This window comes from Saccopteryx leptura, chromosome 7, assembly GCF_036850995.1.
Source record: "Saccopteryx leptura isolate mSacLep1 chromosome 7, mSacLep1_pri_phased_curated, whole genome shotgun sequence".
Lineage (NCBI taxonomy): Eukaryota > Metazoa > Chordata > Mammalia > Chiroptera > Emballonuridae > Saccopteryx > Saccopteryx leptura.
The window spans coordinates 60610891-60626085 of record NC_089509.1 but is presented as its reverse complement, the minus strand read 5'-3'; the positions used below and the strand labels follow the sequence as shown (position 1 = coordinate 60626085).

Sequence of the window (15195 nt, the reverse complement as noted above, 5' to 3'; positions counted from 1 at the left end):
CACTCAGGCATTTACTTGGTAGTTTATCAAGCTTTCTTTCTCCCTAAGGTTAGTGGAGGATAAGAAGATGGTAGCTGCAGGCCTCCACATCGGTCCAACCGCACACCTGCATGTATTATTCATATATTGAGCGTCCCTTGGACTCCAGACTCTATGTGAAGCAAGAGGGATACAGTCATGCCTTTAAGAGACTCCAGGCAAAGTAGAGAACTCTCGGCCTTTGATCCTTCAATGCTCTATGTGCAGGGGTCCTGCCATTGCTTGGTATCATGATGATTCTGCTCATGCAACTAGACTCGTATCTCAAAAAGTGTAGAGTTTGAAAGAACCTTGGACATCACCTCTTCCAGTATTCCTCAGTAGGAGCACTGCCAGTATTTTGGGTGAGACTGTCCTAAGCATCATAAGAAATGTTTGCATTTCTGGCTCTGCCCAGGAATCCTACAGCCCTCCCCCCACCATTCCAGCCCACTTTCCCCCACCCCCAACCAAAAATGCCACCATACATTTCCAACAGCCTTCAGAATTGAGAACCACTGGTCTACCCAGTCCTATCACTTTAGAGATAAAGGAATATTAGGCAACTTGTCTTTTCATGACATTTTCCTCTGAACCCAGCAAAATCAAACCCAAGTTCAACTTGTACGTCGAAGTTAGTTACTGAACAATACCTCTGTTTTTCGTTCTTTTAAATGGCATTAACATTATATTATTAGAGTTACATGGTATGTATTGCAAACATTAAGTCTGATCTTTTCAGATGGATCTAGAAAAAAAATATGAGCATTTTCAGATTGTTTAAAATACTCAAGATTTCGGTATAATATCTGCATATATGCCATTGCCCATCCACCTGTCAGAGTCCTTTAAAGAGAAATCCGACTTTCCTTTGCATTCATAGTATCTGTGCTTTTGTCAAGCATCTCCTGGGAGAGTTATTGTTATCCCACTAAATATGAAGGACAGAAAGGAAACATTCTAGCATAGAAAGCTCTGGATCTCCATGTGACATGAGCTGTGTATCATTTATTCTGGCTTGGGCACCAAAATCACATTTCAAAATGCATTGGCTTTCCTACATCTGAGCCGTCTCTTCACCTGCATATGTGACTTTCTCGCTGTACACTTGCATGCCCCGGAGATGAGGGAGAATCATTTATCCTAAGTATTAGTGTATTTGAGTCCTTTTAGTTCTTAAGCGACTCTTTTCCTTAATTCTAAGTGGTATAGTTAATATTGAGAGTGATACTTTCAAATGAAATTTTCCTGAAGGAATCTCAGGTTCAGTGAAAATTATTTTTGTGAAGGTATCTAGAATAAAGTGAGGCTGTTAAGTAGATAGAGGTTCTGATCTCCTCCTGTCACTGTACCAAACAAGTATGTCACACCTTTTGGAAAGGAGAAACATTTAATTTTTTTTAGTCTAGGTTCTTTTTTTTTTTTTTTTTTTTTTTTTTTTTTGCTTGCTTCTTAAGTAAAACCAATCTAGTTTCTTTTTCTGCAGCAAAGGAGGAAGGAACAAACAACAAATTAATCATACAGGAAGCGAATAACCACAGAAGAACGTCTGCCTTTGACTCAGTATGTCACAGTTAACAGGAGGCCAGAGCTTGTCCAAAATGGCTGTCCAAAAACGACCCCACATTTGCGTTAGAAGATGATGCCTTTTTCAGGGACAGTTTTTTCTCTGGGCTCACATCTCGCTTGCTCTCTGTCTGCCTGTGTCCCTGATCATGCCTTCCTACAATATCCATTAACGGTAAGAAAAATTATATTTAAACTAAATGTATTTTCTCTATCAGCTAGAGGGAAGAACTTTTTACAACGAAGTTAGTTACTGAACAATACCTCTGTTTTTCGTTCTTTTAAATGATATTTCGTGGGCCATAGTATGCCAAGATAAAGTTTAATTTTTCAGTAGAAGACCATGTGGTTTATTCCTGTTACACAGAATACCAGTTTCATCACTATGGTGATTGCAGGTGATTCATAACTTGTGTTTTGAACCCAGATGTAAGCAAGGAGAATATTTTCTGACCACTGGACAGTTTGGGTCCACAGGAATTATTTTTCCCCATTGAAAATGGGGGCATATGTCAGTGGGGAAGTATACTGCTCCCAACAATTAGGGGATATTTCAAAGTGAATATGAAGCTATAAAGTATCCCCTAATTGTTGTGAGCAGTATATATCCTTCCTATGAATGGTGCGATTGTCCACACAGTTGCCTTTGAATTGTTGCTTTGGCCAGCAACAGAAAATGCTCTTTAAGTAAGGGAATCACGGGAAGCTTCAAAGGAAAGCACTGTGGAACCAAACTGTTGTCTTTCTATTGCTGCAGACATGGTACGTAAGTTCAAATCCTAAACTAGACCATTGCTAAGAAGTCTTTTAAGAAGACAGTTTCTCTTTAGAATCATTCTGTTCAATACCCCAGTGCAATGGACAACGCCTATTGCTAATCAAATTCTGTAGCATTCAATATAACTATTTACATTTAATATGATTGATATTTTAGTATAAAATATTATAGCTTTAAATATTTAAGCCATGTACCCATAGACCTACAGAGCAAGATTAAGGAAATTTTGGGGTATCAAAAAAGTATTTTTTCTCTAGGGCACATATGAAAAAGCAACTTGACATTGATATTCCCCCTCTCACCTCCTCATGAAGAAGTATAGAATAAAGCTTTAAAATATTAAAAGAACACATGCCAATTTAGTCAATAAGCACAAATTCTTTTAAATAATTCAATGGCATAACTAGGGTGCAGAGCAGGAAATGGAGAAGTGGTAACATGACCAAGAGCTGCAGGAAGGTTCTAATGAGAAAAGTGGAACAGCTGGATAGAGAGAAAGATGGGGGAAAGGCTGGAGAGAGACTAAGACAGGATTTTAAGAGAAGATGATGAGAGGCTTGGGAAAAGTTTTGAGGTCAATTCATGTGGAAAATACCCGTACTATTCACTTGGTTTAGGGTCTTAAGTAATAACTTCAGAAACTTATGTTGTTCTGAACTGGAACATAGTCTAGTTAAAATTCTGTTATAGTCTAAAGAGGTTTAAATTATTTACTTACAATCCCAGTCAGGTTTTCTAATGCTCTTTGAAAAGTTCACTTCGTAGCTCTTCAATTATTCTAATATCTAAACTTTTTAAGGGTTACACATGCAGTGAATGAGTTACAATATTTAGAGGAATTCCCATGCTGAACATCATTCCTCAAGTCCAACAATGATTTCATCCTTATCACTGATGATATCAAATTCTAGTTCTGGCCTAGAGGCTAGAAGTTCCCTACCCTATGCTAAATATAAGAGGAAGTGAGCTACTTGATTCCTGCACCTTTTAAGTTCTGCGCCCTTTTGAAGGCTTGCTTAACATTCCATGAGCAAGTCATTTATCTTGGAAGTTTCTGTCTGCTTAAGATTTGACTCATTTTCGTTTGACCATATTTTCATACATTTACTTCTTGTTGGAAAGAGCATTTCTCCTCTGTCATAAATACCTCTGTCTGTACTTTACAACTCTCACTTTTGAAAATTAAAACTGAAAAAAATACTAGAATAAGGAATGCTTTAATTAGTATGCTTTCCTGAGATCTCTAAAATACACTTTTTACACACCCCTCCCTTCACCATTCATTTGTCATGCAGACGTTGCAGGGCTGTGGACATGTGGACTAAGATTTCATTCAACTTGTGTTTTCTCTTTCTCGTGGCTAAATAGGGAGGAAGACAGTAACGATTATTGAGCACTGACTGTGGCAGGCTCTTTACTTTTGCTTATTTTATTTTTTTTAAATAGCTGAAGTTATTAAGCACTTGCCTCATTTAATAACCCTTGTTGAATAGGAACCATTGTCCCCATTTTATTCTGGGAACTGGACTGAGAGAGAGGCTAATTTGCTCAAGGCCACCTAACAACTAAGTATGGAGGAAGTGTCCTGTGATTTCAAGAGCTTTTTCTCCTAAATGCAGTTAAGAGACAAGCAGATGACCTTTTCTAATCCCGGCAGTTTGGGATTATACAAATGCTTTGCTTTAAATGTCACAGCAACAGTAAATAGCTTTAAAGTGAATAAGACATGTTACTTTCTAAGTCTTTTGACCTTTTCAGGAGTAAGTTTAGTAACACTTCTAATTTACATAAGAAGTTTTCATTTTTTTAAAAAAAAAAGTTATTTTAAAGAGAAACATCCTCAAGAAAAGAAGGCTCCACTTTCAACTATCAAATGAATAAAATACGTCAAGTGTGTTGACATATATGCAGTGTGTATGTGAGTACATACATGTGTGTGAATGTGAGTTTATGAATGCATGAGTGTGTGTATGTGTATGAGTACATGCATGTGTGTATATCATCAGTGTGTGTGCATGTGTGCCTTTGTGTGTGTATGTGTAGTGGGAAGGAAGCAGGGATAGATCTTAATCCCATGTTAAAACTAAATGTGGTGCTGAGGACTTAGAAAAACTTTAGCTTTGAGATTTGAGTCCCTATAAAGAAAATACTTGACAGAGATGGGAATTAGTGGGAAGAAGTCAATACCTTTTAGTTATGTGGATAAATAGAAAAGGGTTTCTCTTCCCTTCCCCACAGTTAAACAACAATAGGTAGATTGGTCATTCCATTTACCTTCATTTTCTCACTTTTTTTTTTTCATTTTTCCAAAGCTGGAAATGGGGAGGCAGTCAGACAGACTCCTGCATGCGCCCGACTGGGATCCACCCGGCATGCCCACCAGGGGGCGATGCTCCGCCCCTCTGGGGCGTCGCTCTGCTGCATCCAGAGCCATCCTAGCGCCCGAGGCAGAGGCCAGAGAGCCATCCCCAGCGCCCGGCCATCTTTGCTCCAATGGAGCCTCGGCTGCGGGAGGGGAAGAGAGAGACAGAGAGGAAGGAGAGGGGGAGGGGTGGAGAAGCAGATGAGCGCCTCTCCCATGTGCCCTGGCCGGGAATCGAACCTGGGACTCCTGCACGCCAGGCCGATGCTCTGCCACTGAGCCAACCGGCCAGGGCATTTTCTCACTTTTGAAACAATTTGATATCAAAGAATTTGCATTGGTTTTAAAATTAAACATATATGACAACAAGTTTTTAAAAACTTACTTCATAGCAAGCTTCGTTTCCCTAGCAGTTACTCTTACAGTAAAATTGTGAGTTGGTGTCATACTAATTTTTTAAATTTTTATTTAGAAAATTAAATTTAACAAGGTGACATTGATCAATAAAAGTACTGTACATAGTTTCAGACAAACGTTTCTATAGCATTTGAACTGTTGTTTATGTTGTATACCCATCACCCAAAGTCAAATCATTTTCTGTCACCTTATATAAAATATTTGTCCCTCTTTATTCCCTCCCCCACTGCCTCTCTTCCTGGTAACCACTTCACTTTTATCTATGCCTATGAGTGCCAGTTTTATATCCCACCCATGTGTGAAATCATGCAGTTCTTAGCTTTTTCTGATTTACTTATTTCACTCAGTAAAATGTTTTCAAAGTCCATCCATGTTGTCATAAATGGCAATGTGTCATCATTTCTTATGGCTGAGTAGTACTCCATTGTATATATGTACCACACCTTCTTTATCCAATCCTCTATTGAGGGACACTTTAGTTGTTTCTATGTCTTGGCCACTGTGAATAATGCTGTGATGAACATGAGGGTACATGTGTCCTTATGTACCAATGTTTTGAGTTTTGGAGGTAGATAACCAGTATAGGGATTGCTGGGTCATGTGGTAGTCAAACTAATTGAAATGACATTGTAGATGTTTCAAAATGTGTTCTCTGGAAAGTACTTTTTCCATCTCCAAAATTAATCTACTCTTTATCTAAATAAATTCTAAAAGAAGTATTTCTAAAATAGCTGAGGACCTGCTACATACAGTGGAGGCACAACCGTTACCATTGAGAAGACATCCTATAAGCAGAATTAACTTAAGCTATCCTCTTAAATGATGTTCAACCAAGAAAAGAGCAGGTACAATTGGAAAAATGAGGGTCTCACATACAGAAAGCTTGTGTTCCACACTCAGCACAGATTGAGAATAACAGCGATAATTAACTAGGCGAGGCTGTGGCTTTGCTTATTATAAAGGAGCCCTTGCTTCTCTACCTTTTGTTTCCTCTTGGGTTGAGCAGCGTTTGCTGTCTTTCCTCTTGTATTGATTGCCTCATTGCCTATAGCACTGTAAGCTTGGACCCGAGAAGAAGAAGAATAACAATAATAGACACAAATTTCATGCAAAGATGTTATTTTCTAAAATGGCCAAAGGACATGCTGAGGTAGTGGGGGTGAGGTTTAGGCACAGAGATGTTGCACCGTGACTGGTATCATAAAATAGAAACTACAGGCGACTGCAGCTGTGAAAAGATCGTGCTAAAGAAACAGGATGGCTGTGGTTTGCTGTGAGCATCAATTTTCCTGTTGAGCATTTTTACAGGAAGTTGAAGAACAAAGCCAACTACATCTTAATTAGTGCTAATGGTTTTCAGATCTCAAACACATCCCACTGTCTCATGGAGGAGACTCTGAAGAATAGAATCAAGAACTGAATGGGAATCCCCAAACCATGGGCTTTTTAAAATTCAGGATTTTAGCAGCATTTGAGTTGGCCAAATGATTTTTATTTTACAGTGTAACTTGGAGTGGATTCGGTGCCTTTATAGTGAATGCCTTTGGAATCTCTTTTATGGTTGTATATAACTCAATATAAATTTAAGAGCCCTTTCCTATTAAAACACGGTTGAGTTATATGTATTTATACTATAAATTTTCTTCCGTTGGTATTTACTGGTCAAACAATTGTGTATATGTATTTATAGATAGCTGTGTCCATCTGTCGGTCTATCTATCTATTTACAAGATGAAAAGATCTACAGTACATCAAAATGTTAACAAGAATTATCTGGGTATTATTATTATTATTATTATTATTATTATTTTTGTTCCTCTCAATTTTATTTATTTATTTATTTTTTAATTTTATTTTTTTAATGGGGTGACATCAATAAATCAGGATACATATATTCAAAGATAACAAGTCCAGGTTATCTTGTTGTTCAATTATGTTGCATACCCATCACCCAAAGTCAGATTGTCCTCTGTCACCTTCTACCTAGTTTTCTTTGTGCCCCTCCTCCTCCCCCTTTCCCTCTCCCTTTCCCCCCTCCCCCCCATAACCACCACACTCTTATCAATGTCTCTTAGTTTCAATTTTATGTTCCACCTACGTATGGAATAATGCAGTTCCTGGTTTTTTCTGATTTACTTATTTCGCTTCGTATCGTGTTATCAAGATCCCACCATTTTGCTGTATATGATCAGATGTCATCATTTCTTATGGCTGAGTAGTATTCCATAGTGTATATGTGCCACATCTTCTTTATCCAGTCATCTATTGATGGACTTTTTGGTTGTTTCCATGTCCTGGCCACTGTGAACAATGCTGCAATAAATATGGGGCTGCATGTGTCTTTACGTATCAATGTTTCTGAGTTTTTAGGGTATATACTATCTGGGTATTATTAACCCCAAACCTTTTCACCTAAAGTTTAATTATTGTTGAATGCTCTGTTATGTTTTATTTTTGTGTGTTGTTCTGATGTCTTTTGTTTTATAAATGAATAAATGCTATGTTAGAAGCAAAAAAAATCTTAAAAAAATTCTACCTGAAGAAGCCAAGAGCATATGAGAAATACATACATAAAAATAATTTAAAACATTGTACATAAAGTAAAATATAAATGACTATATATACAAATAAGTACAGGAAAAAAAGTAATGGGGGCAAGAGAGCGTCTGGACCTTCGGATCTGTCCAGTTGTATTATGTCTGTCACAGCTACCGCCCACCTCACATATACCCCCCCACACACAGTGAATAAAATACTTCTCTATTGATTCAACCTTTTTTTAAAAAAGTTTAATGTTATCCCATTTGTAGGATAGTATTTAAGGGTAACTTTTGGCAAGATTTATATAACAAAATACATTATATAAATATTTTTGAGGCCCTGGCCGGTTGGCTCAGCGGTAGAGCGTTGGCCTGGCGTGCGGGGGGACCCGGGTTCGATTCCCGGCCAGGGCACATAGGAGAAGCGCGCATTTGCTTCTCCACCCCCTCCCTCCTTCCTCTCTGTCTCTCTCTTCCCCTCCCGCAGCCAAGGCTCCATTGGAGCAAAGGTGGCCCGGGCGCTGGGGATGGCTCCTTGGCCTCTGCCCCAGGCGCTAGAGTGGCTCTGGTCACGGCAGAGCATCGCCCCCTGGTGGGCAGAGCATTGCCCCTGGTGGGCGTGCCGGGTGGATCCCGGTCGGGCGCATGCGGGAGTCTGTCTGACTGTCTCTCCCCGTTTCCAGCTTCAGAAAAAAAATACAAAATATATATATATATATTTTTGAATAGTCCAAAATTGTGATAAAAACATAACTGGATAAACCTTCTTATCATCTCTAATAGAATGTGGCTGATAACCCCCCCCACCACCACCACCACACACACTCAGGATGAGAGGACACCTTCTGAGGATTAACAGATGTTTTCACTGGATGGTGTTTGTAAAGCCAGTAGCCGTGGCCAGGGCCACTATCACAGCAGCCTGGCCCATGCAGGTTCGCATTGGATTTGGACAGTCGGTAAAGAAACAGCGGAGCCAAAAACTGATGGGCCATAGCCTTTAATCCTAGCTTGCACCTGGCGGGCAAGTAAAAAATACACACTGGGCTCCAAAACCCAGTCACACTCAGTGCTCACAAAGCCACTGACTTATCCGAGTTTCCTAGAATCAAAGGTTTCTAGCTCACCAGCCTTATTCTCCTCAGTTCCCCATCTCCTTCCTTATCCCAGATACAAACTCTACACAAACTGGCATCTCACTCAGCACCCCGCCATCTTGGCTGCTTCTCCTGGCCTTCTCCACGTGGCCTCCTTTAGCTGCTGGCTCTACTCTCTCCGCTCTCTCATGCTAACCTCAGGAACCAAGAGAGCAAACTCTCGTTCCGTCCCCATTTTATAGTGTAGAAATCCAAACCCTTAATCCAATATACATAACAGGGAAGTCTCTAATACAAAGTCACTTCTCTGAGGCATGATAGGATTGTACTACCTCACACCAAAAAGGGTGGGACAGGCTTAATCCCAAAACCAAGGCTACAAGGATTCTGCTTGCCCCTAGCCCACCCCAACACACATTAATATCACCTGGGCGACTGCCTCCTCGTGTTATCTTTAACAAAGTGAGCATAATACATTTTATCCGCCCAACAGTGTTGGAAATACCTTTCCTCTTCATGTTGTTCTGTTAAATAATTAGGCACAGTCAGAAATAATTCTGCTTTCTTAGATGAGCACATTAAAGAAGAAACTATACGTTTCCTGAACTGAACTGTGGGCTGTGGTTGAACCTCTAGTTGGCCATGCCATGCCTTTGGGGAGAGTATGTCTGTTATAGAGTGAGTAGTGTGCTGAGCAATTCAGTCTTTCTCACAAGTGTCCCTCTAAATATTACATATTTAAGAAATGGCTCTGGGCCACAAGACGCCCTGGTTGATCCAGGCTCAATGTGTGATGCTGTCTAGTATGAGTGTTAATTCATGATGTTGACCTAGTGGCATTATAGTAAAACCAACAGAGCCAACCATTTCTTTTTCAGAATTAAATAATTCAAGATTTCTAAATATTGATGTATATTATATGTGTATATATGCATACATGTGTGTAGCAACGAAAAAGAAACTAATGAATTTTTAAGTCATTTATTCAAAATATTCTGCTCTGTTCTCTCAACCCATAGAGATAGTCCCTTTATAAAAGGTTTATTAATAGATCCCTCCCCTCACCTCAACAGTGTTTCACCTAAAATTTAATGATTTTTGAATGATGTATGCAATTATTAAATAAAACTTTTGCAATCACTCACATACCCTAGCTAGGGTTCAGTATGATTTTTTATATCTTTATGGATGACAATCCAGAAATATTTTGGGTAAGAAATCAACTGATGGATTTCTTTTTTTTTAACTGATGGATATTTTATTCAAAAGCCATTATTTTATAATTTCCACAATGGACAAGAGACAGACAAGTATTGTCAAAACTGTGTTTATTAGTTTGCTAGGGCTGCCATAATAAAACTTTAGACTGGGTGACGCAAACAGCAGAATTTTATTATCTCACAGTTTTGGAGGCTGGAATTCCAAGATCAAAGTATCAAGAGGTTTGGTGTCTCCCAAGAATTATCTTCTCGGCTACCTTCCCTCCGTGTCCTCACATGGCCTTTCCTTTATGTTCACGAATCCCTGGTGACTCTTCCTCTTCTTGCACGGACCTCAGTCATATTGGATTAGGGCCCACCCTAATGGTCTCATCTGAACCTAATCACCTTTCTAGAGTCCTTATCCCCAAATAAAGTCACATTCTGAAGTATATACTAAGGGCTGAAGCTTCAACACATGAATGTGGGAGGGGCACGATTCAACCCATCACACTGTGTATGGAAACGAAAGAGCCTTTTCCATCCCTGCGGTTTTCTCTGTGCACATAAAATTCAATACACAAGGTGAACATTTTAGAAAAATCGGGCTTTTCTCCCTATAATGAAAGTTATTTAAAGAGTGGAATGATTCTTTAATATAAATTAATTCTTAAAACCATATATTCTTAGTAATGTAATGCCTGGGGTGGGGTGGGGTAGGACGGCAAGGATCAGCAAATGGGTAGGACAGTGACCCTTCCACTTCCTGGAGCCTCACGGCGGTGGCAGGCAGGACACAGCGGTCTCAAAACGCACGCAGCTGACCTGATGCAAGAGGGAGCCCACACTTCAGGGCCTCTGGCCTAGTCTTTCCCCTTGTTTGAGGACCCTCCCGTCCCAGGACGGGGCTGCCTCTTCTGCTGTGTTCGCATCTCCCAAGGGAGGAACCACATATAGCAAGGCCAAGTCTTCCGGCTGCCTCGTTCCCTCCCTGCGCAGCTCTACCGGCACAGGGCTCCGGGACTCCTGGCAAAGCGCGGGCGGGCCTCAGCCAGGCCTCCGGCTCCGTCCGTCCTCTGCCAGGGGCTCGAGCAGCACTCACACCAGCAGGACTCGCGCTTGCCCTCAAGGAAGACAAGTCTAGACCCGCCTATGGAGTGCTTACCCCACCGGCCACACTGAGAGCTAGCCTGCACCGTTTCATTTCATCCTCCCAGTGACTACCATTTAACACAGGGGTCACAGGGGTCCCCAAACTTTTTACACAGGGGGCCAGTTCACTGTCCCTCAGACCGTTGGAGGGCCGGACTATAAAAAAACTATGAACAAATCCCTATGCACACTACACATATCTTATTTTAAAGTAAAAAAACAAAATGGGAACGAATACAATATTTAAAATAGAGAACAAGTAAATTTAAATCAACAAACTGACCAGTATTTCAATGGGAACTATGCTTCTCTCACTGACCACCAATGAAAGAGGTGCCCCTTCCGGGTGTGCGGCGGGGGCCGGATAAATGGCCTCAGGGGACCGTAGTTTGGGGACCCCTGATTTAACAGATGGGGGAGGGAGACTCAGAGAGGTTAGATTTTTACCTCCAGTTATTAGGTAGCAGAGCAAAGATTCAAAATCATATTCTTCAGACCCAGGTCTGATATTCTTCTTACAGGGATTCTAACCCTCTTCATTCCCTAGACCACACTAGGGTCTGGTAAGGCCCAAAGGACTCCTTGGACTGCTCTTAAATGCATAAAGCAAAATACAGAGGATTACTAAGGAAACTAGTTATAGTGAAATGTGTACAAAATCTAACAACAGCTCTAAATAGTGTCGTAATTTTAAAAGAGGTTTGTAACTATTGTAATATGATGTGAAAATATCATGTGAAAATTTTATTTATTGGGGAAAACGTCTCAGATACTGTGATGTGTGCCTTACATTCATAATTGAGGAAATACTAAGTTTTTGTTAGAGCTTAGGACAAATAAATATGTCCTTTTTCTCTGTCCACCTTCATGAGCCCCTGAATTCGATCCGCAGACCTTGCAGATATAAGGATCAAGGTTAGAAACGGGCCCTGGCCAGTTGGCTCAGTGGTAGAGCACCAGCCCAGCTTGTGGATGTCCTGGATTCAATTCCTGGCCAGGGCACACAGGAGAAGCACCCATCTGCTTCTCCACCCTTCCCCCTCTCCTTCCTCTTTGTCTCTCTCTTCCCTCCTGTCCATTGGAGCAAATTTGGCCTGGGCGCTGAGGATGCCTCCATAGCCTCTGCCTCAGGCGCTAGAATGGCTCCTGTTGCAATGGAGCAACACCCCAGATGGGCAGAGGGCATTCCGGGTGGATCCTGGTCGGGCGCATATGGGAGTCTGTCTCTCTGCCTTCCCGCTTCTCATTTCAGAAAAATACAAAAAAAAAAGAAAAAAAGGTGAGGAATGTCTGGTCCATTAGGATCAAGGCTGCTTTTGAGGTCCTTTAGCAAGATCCAGTTCTGGTTCTGATATGGGCTGTTAAGTCCATGAGAGGGGGAAGCCAGGGCTCTTCCAAGGCCTTGGTTCTGCTCCATTGGCAGAGTCGGGAACTGCCTGGAAAACAAGTCCTGTATTTAATGCAAGCAAGCCCCTCTGCCACAGGGCTGGTTCTTTGCTCCAACCTCAGAATGCGCAGGGCTGATGCTGGGAGCCGGTCCAATGGCCAGCACATGGCTCACTTGTGTGACACCTAGCTCTTCCACTTAACACATGGTTAATGAGAATGCCACTCTGTGCCAGGTAATGGGGAGACCTGGTGGAGCTCACAGTCTGGTGAGAAGACAGCCCAGAGTGGGCTGGGTGTAGGGCCGGACATGACCCATGTGGTTAGGCGGCAGGATTGAGTCTGGGGTTTCTTATAAACCTGACAAATCTAGACATGCAGCTGTTCAGCTAGGAAGGAGCAGAGAGACCATGGAAGCCTCTGTAATCGCCTGTCAGCACGGGGGGGGGGGGGGGGGGCAGGGCGGAGGGGATGGGAAATTGGTGGCAGGGAAAGCAGTGGCAGCAGAGAGAGACTGCAGTGACCCTTGGAAAACCCGGTTTGGACTGTGCAAGTCTACTTATTTGCAGGGGTTTTTCAATAAATACTGTGAATGTATTTTCTCTTCCTTGTTAACATTTTTTAAATAATGTGTTCTTTTCTCTAGCTTACTTTATTGTAAGAATACGGTATATAATAAACATAACATATAAAGTATGTGTTAATTGACTGCTATCAGTAAAGCTCTGGTCAACAGTAGGCTATTAGCAATTCGGTTTTGGGGAAGTCAAAAGTTATGTACGAATTCTCAACTGTGAGGGTTTAGTACCCCTAGCCCCCCCCCCCCCGTGTTGGTCAGTGTACTCAGGTCTGCATCACCTTTGGAAAGGTGAGAGCACTCACCTGTTGTGTATCTGAGGTGGCCAGCAGAGGAAGGCTGAGCTTCTGTCCAGGGGGTTATTTATAAGTCAATTAGTGCACAGTCAGCACCATAATAGCAACAATAGAAATAGTAAAATAATTAAAGAGGACTTGCAGGGTCCCTTGAAAGCATCCCTATTCCACAGTCTGGCTCCTAAGATGAGCAGGTCAGAAATTCAATTTGATCTTTGCAACCAGAGACTGACTTACAAGAACTAAATCCATAAGAGGTTCCTGGTGGTTGACCAGAATCCGTCCTTCTCAGTATTAGGATGAGAGGATGGCAGGTTAGTTGCTGAATATGAGATCTGACTCTATGAATTTGAGTGTGAGGGGCATTTCACCCACCAAGCATCTGGACGCTGTGTTCCAGGAAGCCCTTCTCTCGGGCCCTCTGCGTGGTCCCAGCCACACCGCCTCCTTATTGAGCTGCTTTCTCCAGCTCTGATAATACCATTGCTTTGGATGCAGCATCTTTCACAGTTAGTTGGACCAGAATCCAATTTCAGATCCCTGGCCCCCCGGTGCTAGGACATGTCTAACTCTGCAGCCTCTGAAGATAGCTTCTACAGATGGGGAAAGCCCTTTACGACCTCCTTACAAAGGTGCCAACCTGCTTACACTGCCCACTTGTCCCCACAGGTATGTGTTTCAAAGGCAGCCTTGTCTGAGACAGTATCTTATTGAGAAAGAGATTCTGGCCTAGTTTACAGGTGAGCAGTCACACTAGTTAGCTAGCCCTTTACCTCCCGAAAAAGAGCAGGGGTGGAAAGAACTCGGACGAATTGCATGGGTCTTTTAGTGAGTTGCTTCATTTCTCCAAATCGCAGTGTCCTTTGTAAAACGAGCAGAGTCATGCTAGTTTGCAATGTCTGTAAAAGAGGCAACATAAATAATTTGCCCTGGATCCAATTGACTGTGCATAAATGAGACCTGTTGCTGCTGCTGTGAAGCTTTTAAAACTCCATTTTTTAGATGACCACTTGGAAGAGAACAATTCCAAACCGTCCTCATGCCTGTCCTTCAGCTGGTTGGACAGGTCTGGCCACGTCCTTTGAGCATTTCCATTTCTTTTCTGTTTACAGAAAGCAAGCTGTCTAGCAACGTTAATACAGTGATTTTTGAGCTCTTTCATCTCATGGCACACAAACTAACTAAAATTCTGTTGCACATCAAAAAAATACATTATATATATATATATATATTGCTGCTCTGACAAAAAAATAAAAAAGGTGTAAATTTGATCCATTCACACCAGATGATTATTGTTGTGTTGGCTGTTGCCTTTTTTTTTTTTTTTTTTTTGACAATCTAAGGGAAAAGAGGTCAGTGCTCCTGACAAAATAGTCAGGTATTGCATGGTTTAAAATTTCTTGTAATACACTGGTTGAAAATTGCTGCTTTAATGTATTTGTTTTAAGGTATAAGTTTTCCACAATAATTTTTAGCAGTTGAACTCAATTTAAATTCCCAGAAATTTGTTCTGCAATTAAGAGACTATTGCAAATAAAAGAAAGATGAATTCTGCTGTTTGAAACTGGGGACACATGTTCCACAGAAACTGTTAACTCGGGTGGTCGGGGTCCCAGGCTGCCCACTGGTTTGAGGCTCAAACTCTGCAAACAGGCTTCTCATATGAGATGAATCACCACGGGATCTTGTTCAAATGCTAAAGCTAATTCAGTTGTGGGGAGAGGGGCTGAGATTTGATGTTTCTAACAGCTCTGGGGGATGCCCGTGCTGCTGATTGGGACCCCACTTGGAACAGTGGCAAGGACTG

At 41.5% G+C, this 15195-nt stretch overlaps 1 protein-coding gene across 5 annotated transcripts in view; it reads left to right on the top strand.

Moving 5' to 3' along the window:
- The window catches only part of WIPF1 (WAS/WASL interacting protein family member 1), a 134336-nt gene that overhangs the window by 83571 nt on the left and 35570 nt on the right, over positions 1-15195 (top strand). Inside the window, exon 2 of one of the 5 annotated variants that reach the window (XM_066345164.1) lies at positions 1505-1759. The exons of 3 other annotated variants lie outside the window; for them this stretch is intronic. The gene's annotated coding sequence lies outside the window, so the exon portion shown is untranslated. Of the gene's footprint in view, positions 1-1504; positions 1760-14077; positions 14129-15195 lie in introns of those variants that run through there. One more of the 5 variants, XM_066345168.1, reaches the window with a different exon arrangement.